This window comes from Gavialis gangeticus, unplaced genomic scaffold (genome assembly GCF_001723915.1).
Source record: "Gavialis gangeticus isolate Ggan-Ray unplaced genomic scaffold, GavGan_comp1, whole genome shotgun sequence".
Lineage (NCBI taxonomy): Eukaryota > Metazoa > Chordata > Crocodylia > Gavialidae > Gavialis > Gavialis gangeticus.
In genome coordinates, this window is record NW_017729022.1 from 159807214 (window position 1) to 159814034 (window position 6821).

General features: G+C 37.2%; 1 long non-coding RNA gene across 1 annotated transcript in view; it reads left to right on the plus strand.

The window, feature by feature from the left end:
• Positions 1-6263, plus strand: part of LOC109296820 — a 12192-nt gene extending 5929 nt beyond the window's left edge. The window contains exon 2 of the long non-coding RNA XR_002097070.1: positions 7-6263. This is a non-coding gene — a long non-coding RNA (uncharacterized LOC109296820). The remainder of the gene's footprint in view (positions 1-6) is intronic.
• The last annotated feature ends 558 nt before the right edge of the window (positions 6264-6821 follow it).

Here is a 6821-nt window from a genome sequence, read left to right on the forward strand (position 1 = left end):
CCAAAGGTTTATCTACTTGAGAAATATACCAGAGTTTCTACATCTAAGTAAAATCCTCTGAACCCATTAATAAGGTTTTGAAACAATTATTTGGTGTACAGTATATGTCCCATTACTAGAATTTTAGGCTCTGTTTATAAACTAAATCAACTGCCTTGGGGAATTTTTAAGCTAGAGAATTATTCTATCTGCACTATTTTATGTATAATGTATTCTTTCCCCCTTTTCTCTCAGGGCCACCTTCTGTGAGGTCGGTGTGAGACACCCTCAGTTTTGTCAGGTTTTGGACTTTGGGAGTGCAAGGCCTGCAGCACTTATTAAAATAAGGCACTAAGGCTGAGCTTAAAATGCCATGTTCTTCTTGGTTTTGGGTGAATTGCACTGTTAGGTTCTATAGACAATCTGCATTTATCAAATGTTCTCTCTCACCAAATTGTCTTTTTAGATTAATGACCAAATAATTCCTTTTATGATGATTCAGTGGTTCCCCTCTGTTACTACTCTTCATTTCTATAAATTTCTCTTTCTATTATGTGCATACTGCCCTTTGAGATTACTGCTAGTGAAATAGAAAGCTCCCAAATGTTTTACATGGTGGAGAAGGATGGAAGTTGGGAAAACTTGATCTTAAAAAAAAAAAAAAAAAAGGATTAAGGTATGTTCATGTAGGAACTGCATTAAAATCTAAAAAATAACCTTCTTCCAGAAAGTTCTAATGTGATAAGTTTTTAGCTTATTTTCAGCCTGAATCTTCTCCAAATTGTTAGTTTCAGAACTCCCACTGATTTAATTGAGAGCAGGATCAGGCTCTCTACCTATCCATCACATTTATCTGGAAGATTGTTCTCTTGTCTAAAGCAGTTCTGCAATATTATGGCTTGTGAGTTGTAAAACAGACTACCTTCCCTCCTTATGTTGAATTTTTAGGAACAGCTAGACCTTTATATACTCTAAGACGGTCTATTCTCCCATTGATATGCATGCTTAACTGCCATTAATGTTAATGAGAGGAATTCATAGTCATCAACAGGAGAATAGACCCGCCCCCAAAAGTACAATAGGATCATCAGATTAGAGCACTGAAAGAGTATGGTATTTGGAACACAAGCAAATGTGTCTGAACAGAGGTAAAATCCAACTATCAGGAGATACTTAAATTTGTGACCTGAAACTATTTAATAATTTTCTCTCCTCTTGTTTCTTTTTCCCCTCCATCTCCTGAAATATTGCCATAAGAATTTACTGTGGTTTCTATGCTGTTTAATTTGTTACCAGGTTTTGTAAATGGACTTTAGCTGGATGTCATTTTTAGGGGAGGTGCGTTGTTAATATTTTTTTGCAGGGAAGATCTACAGAAATGAGAACCTGATAAAATGATGTCATCAATGCACTTAAGATTTAGAAAATTTGTAAATAGTCATTTGTTATATGGTTTCCATGGGTCAAATTCTGCTGTACAATCAAATCTTATTTACAACCATGGGTAGCCATACACAGAAAGAACAATTTTTTGTTGCTATACAAAGTGGGGCAGGATTTGTGAGGTTATACCCGATGGACCTGCTCTGTGGGGTGGGTCTGGGGTTTTAAAGACAGCATATTTAAGGGATATAGGAAAGGCAGAGATTTATGTATTGGATGGTGTATATAGTCATTTGCCATTGTTGTCACCTAAATGGCAAGAATTACAGCAGCCTTGAAGAGCCACTGCTACCTTTTGGGACTAGGAATACTTCCCTTCCACAGGTCCTGCATACAGTTCCTGGACCAAAAGCTAGCTACCTATGTTTTTCCTATATTAAAGTGTGGAGCAGCTCCATTGACTTCAGTGAACTAATTTTGTTTTTAAAATGGTGTGATGGAGTACATAGCATGATCCCACGTTATTAGGGTTAGATTGAATTAGGCTGGATTCTCTCCAGGGATTATGTTGGTTCTGTTGGTACAACTCAGGCAAAGGAGCAGATGTATAGCACAAAATTACTGTACAAGGCAGTAGCCCTCAAACCTGACACATGCTAGGTCTTCAAGTGAAAGCAATGTAGCTGTGTTTCCAGAGTGACCGTGCTAATTAGCTCCCCATCCCATCCAGGTCTATGCAAGTGTAACTTCATTGTTTCCGGTTGGGGAAGTAGCCGCCATGGAGTAGAATGGTGTGTTTGAGGGCCACTGCCTAGCATAGTAAGTTTGAAACATAGATATAGACTGAGGGTAAATATCTTAGGGAGTAAATCTGCCAGGTGTTGAGAGGCTTATCAGTAGGAGCAAGCCATGCCAGCTATCTAATTCACTCCATCTCCTGTGAAGTATCTACTGGTGGGATTCTGTGGAGACCTAGCCATCAAACTGGTGAGCAGTGGCAGAACCACAACAGACAGGAAGGAAGTAGCAGTGCTGTCCATCATCCTTCTTCCCTAGTGGATATGTGTGGAAATTGCAATCAAATTTTCCCTGTATCCAGTAAATCTAGGAATGTGCTTTCCCCAAATCCTCCAATCATCCACTGTATCCCTAGAGTTTAAAATGTGTTGACTTGTAACTTTTGATTGATTTCCAAAGTATGAACTTGAGTGAATCTGCACAGTGGGAAGCATTACCGTAGCACTGACATATGTGGACATTTCTAAGCCATGGTACTGGGCCAGGAGCTTGGAGCTGAAGCTTTGAAGGAGCTGAGCTTTGAACAAGTTTTGATATAGTAAATTTTGCAACTGTTCATTTTTAAAAAATTTCTAAGCAGTTTGAGTGTTTTAGGAAATATTAAGAAACACAAAAAAGGAATGATCTTTTATTACTATACAGCTAGTTTGCTGTCCTTTTCCATTAAACCACAAGGTTCATTAATGCTTGGTACTGTTTCCTTTATTACAACTCTTTTTAATGTAATTTTCATGATAAAGCGCAATTAGTGAAATCTTTTATTCAATTTTCCCTTTCTTTGTTTTTTTTTTTAAGGAGAGATCTCTCCTTACACAGTATGTATACTTTCTTACAGAGCTTTCTTACCTATTTTTATAAAAGGTGGTCTTACAATTTAAAGCTAAATGCTCTACGAGCAGAACAATGTCTCTGTTAACAATCTGAAGTGCTATACTACTAATCAAGGGCCTGAACCTGCTGTCCCTATTCAGGCACTGACTCTACCACGTTTTCTCCTTTTGAGCAATACCTTATTCTTTGAGTTGTTCAATCAATTTCAGCCATGTTATTTGCAGAGTAAGGTACTATTAACATGAGAAACAGTGGCAGAACAGAGCCCTCCATGAGCAATCTTATTGACGTCAATGGGGTATCTCCCAGGAGTAAAGGCTGCTGGATCTGCCCAGAATTATAGTTATAGATTATAGTTCCCTTGATTTTAAATGATTTCAAACTTGTTTGCTGGTGACTATAAACTAATAACTGATCTTATTGAATACATATATTGAATTGTGCTGGTATCAGCAAAGTTATTAAAATGTATTTCACATTTTAATTCATTCATTAAAAGATATAAAAATATGGGCTTGTGAAGCACTATGTTATATGGATATAGCACACATCCACCATTTTTTATGAGTGTATTAAATATACAGTATGTAGCATTTTATTTACATACTTTTATACTGCCTGTATACCACCGAAGCACTCGGTGCCTTGTTTCTTTTGTATAAAACTGATGTAGAGAAACTGATGTTCTAGTGTAAACAGTGTCACTGTAATTTGATAATATCTTAACCAGGTTATTCCTAGTACAGGAGGTTTTAAACAGCGGTTCAGCTTAACATAATGCATTTTCTCTGAGAGTTAAAAGTTGTCCTTCTTTATTCATCTTCCCTCCCAAAAAAGCCTTTTCATGTGATTGTTTGTACTTTACAGTTCTTGTGTCTGGTGTTAGTCACATAGTGTTAACCAAAGAACCACGCCTTTTTTCTAATTTATTCAGATAACATTTGGACTTGCTACCATGTCATGACTGAAGTGATAGTATGGATCTTGCTGAACAAATATAAAATCACTATCTGTAAATGTGATTCACTGCTGGGAATGAATGATACCTTTTTCTGACGGGTTGCATATTATTTTCCGTAGCAAAATTTTGTGTGCGTGCACAAGTGTGTGTATCAGTCAGATCTGCTCACAACACTAACAAAAGCATAAATAGTGCAATCATTTTAACCTTGTTTTATCTTTAATCTTAGTTTTGTGCAATTTCAGGTAGCCCAGAAGATTCTCACACATTCATTTCAGGAGTCCAGATAACTTATTGTATCTATAGACCCTATAACACCTTAAAAGAAACTGTTTCACATTAAGTGTACTTTATTGTTATCAATCGTATCAGTAATATAACCAAAATTGATACTGCTTTGTTTCTATTTTAAATTATTTTCATTAGATGGTCAGTCTGTAAAGTTACAGGAAGTTTGTCATTTGTTTTTATTACAAATGTTTTCACACCCTTACCAAAAATTTAAGACGAGTAATTTAAAGGCAACATACAATAAATACTATGCAAGACTGATTCAGCATGTGAGAGAGGATGTTAAATATTAGACTGTAAAACTGACAAAAATTAAAATCAGAATATTATCATCAAATAAGCATTAACCTTTCAATGTATAATTCCATGCATTAATGAGAGGCTTTTTTAAATGGTTTTTTTTGAAGGAGATATCAGTGTCAAAGTAGAGGGTCTTTTCTTTCCTGAAAACAGTTAATCATTTTTGTTGATATTCAAACTGGAAATGTAGACTTCAACTGTACCCTTTGATTTTCAGCTAGAAACAGGGACCTTTTAAGTGATGCCTGCAGCTGACTTTACCCCTTGTCATCAATGTTCTCTCTCATGTGATATTTTAGGTGGAATAAGCAGAAATTAATATTTTCTATAAAACAGTGTTCTGTTTTCTTGATGGTAACATCTAAAGAAAGAATAATGATTCCATTTTCAACAGCTTACATGATTTAGTATATACTTGGGGCTTTGTGTGAAACAGTCATTATTGTCTAGATAAGGACTGGTTTTTGTCACGGCCTTTCAGCTGTACATAGACAAAATGGAGTTCTCGTGATGAATGTGCAGATCTCCATATTGAGGGTCCAATTGTGGGGTGTTCTCTACATTTTATGTTAGACAGGGATTTATAATTAAATGTCACACTGTATTGCAGCATCTCAAATTGTGTGTTGTCAGATATTTGTTGCTTTGTTTTCTTTCCCCTATCATTAGCTAAAAATTACTATGAAATTTGGTAGTAGCAAACATTAACCCTGAGGAACTGCAGTGTACCAAAAATACTGTTATCTTTCTATAAAAAGCAAAAGGTTGTTTAACACATCTTGCTTTAAAAGAACAATTTCCAAGTTTGAGAAAATATGACTACAAATTTTCATCATGTACTTGTAACTACAACATACACACTAATTTATGGGTGGTGGTGGGGGGTGTTCTTATTGATCATTCTAACCCATTTCTGCAAAAGTCAGGATTTGCATGGATTTCCTTTGTTAATTAAAAGTTAAGCTTCTACCCAAGGAATCCAGTACTTTATATTCGAACTTCAGTTACAGAAAAAGATTTGGAAGAGAGGAAAATCATTTGCAGTAACTAATTGTTACTTTTACCTTGGAATTCACTAGGTCCAGTGCAAATATAATGAACTATTGTTTAGAATAGGGTGCTCAACTTCTGGCCCAGGGGCCAGATTCTGCTCATGGAGCCCTGTCATCCAGGTTGTGTAGCTCCCCACAGGTTTGGAAACTTGGTGGTGGTGAAGAAGTAGCGGCATTAATTGCTATTCTGCAATTGCCAAATTTCTGAACTTTCGGGAACCCTGTGGGCAAAATAATGTGGCCCTGTGTGCTAGATTGGGCTGGCGCATGGGGTCACCCTGGCACATAACTAGATCCAAGTGTATGGGGTCTTTCCAGCACATTGGATCTCACCTGTGGGCCAACCCCGCATGCTGACTGCAGACTCCAGCCTGTGGAGTGATGCTATGCCACTCATCTGGCCCACAGGGCTGGAAGTTTGGGTGTTACTGGTTAAGCAGATGGTGGGGGCAGGATGACAGTCTGAATTGCAGGGAAAGAATGAGCTTTTCACTTACAAAGCTGGAGACAACATATTTTCTTCTGGTTGGTGCCTTTCCAAATTTGCTCAGTTCTCTTTGCTTCTCTTGCAGTCTCTGCCTGTACCTCAAATTTTTAAGTAAGGAATTTATGATGTGACCATTAACATAGCGTACCCTCTAATGCAAATAAAAGGATGTTTTCTGTGATGGTTTTGATTGGCTTGGCTTCTGGAAAGACCTTTATAGACTTTCTCTGGGTTTTGCAGCTCATGAAAGCTCATGCATCTTTTTTACTTTGCTGATGAAATGTTCCTCTATTTTGCCCCCTGTGTAATTATGCTCAAGTTTTATATAAAATGTTTAAACAACCTAAGGTATTTGAGCTTTAAAATAACATGCTTAAATACTTGTCACAAATAACAGACTTAGCAATCAAATATTAACATTTTCACTAAAACCTAACAAACATGCTCTATAACTGTGAGGCCCAACTTCTTTGGCAGATGTGCCATAAGGTAAGGCCCTTCTTTCCTTCCTTTCCCAAGTACCACTGTAACCCTGTTTCTCTGCTGCTCTGCTTTCTGCTTCCTGCTTTATCTGCCATTGTGCTCCCTCCCCAGTCTTCTGTATGCCACTCACAAAGGCCGCCTATGCCATTTGTGGCATGTGTGCTGCAGGTTGGCCACCCCTACTCTACAACACCTTGATTTTTGTGGTGCACATTAGAGTCAAACTGAACCTTCTGGTATCTCTGATTAACTGAAC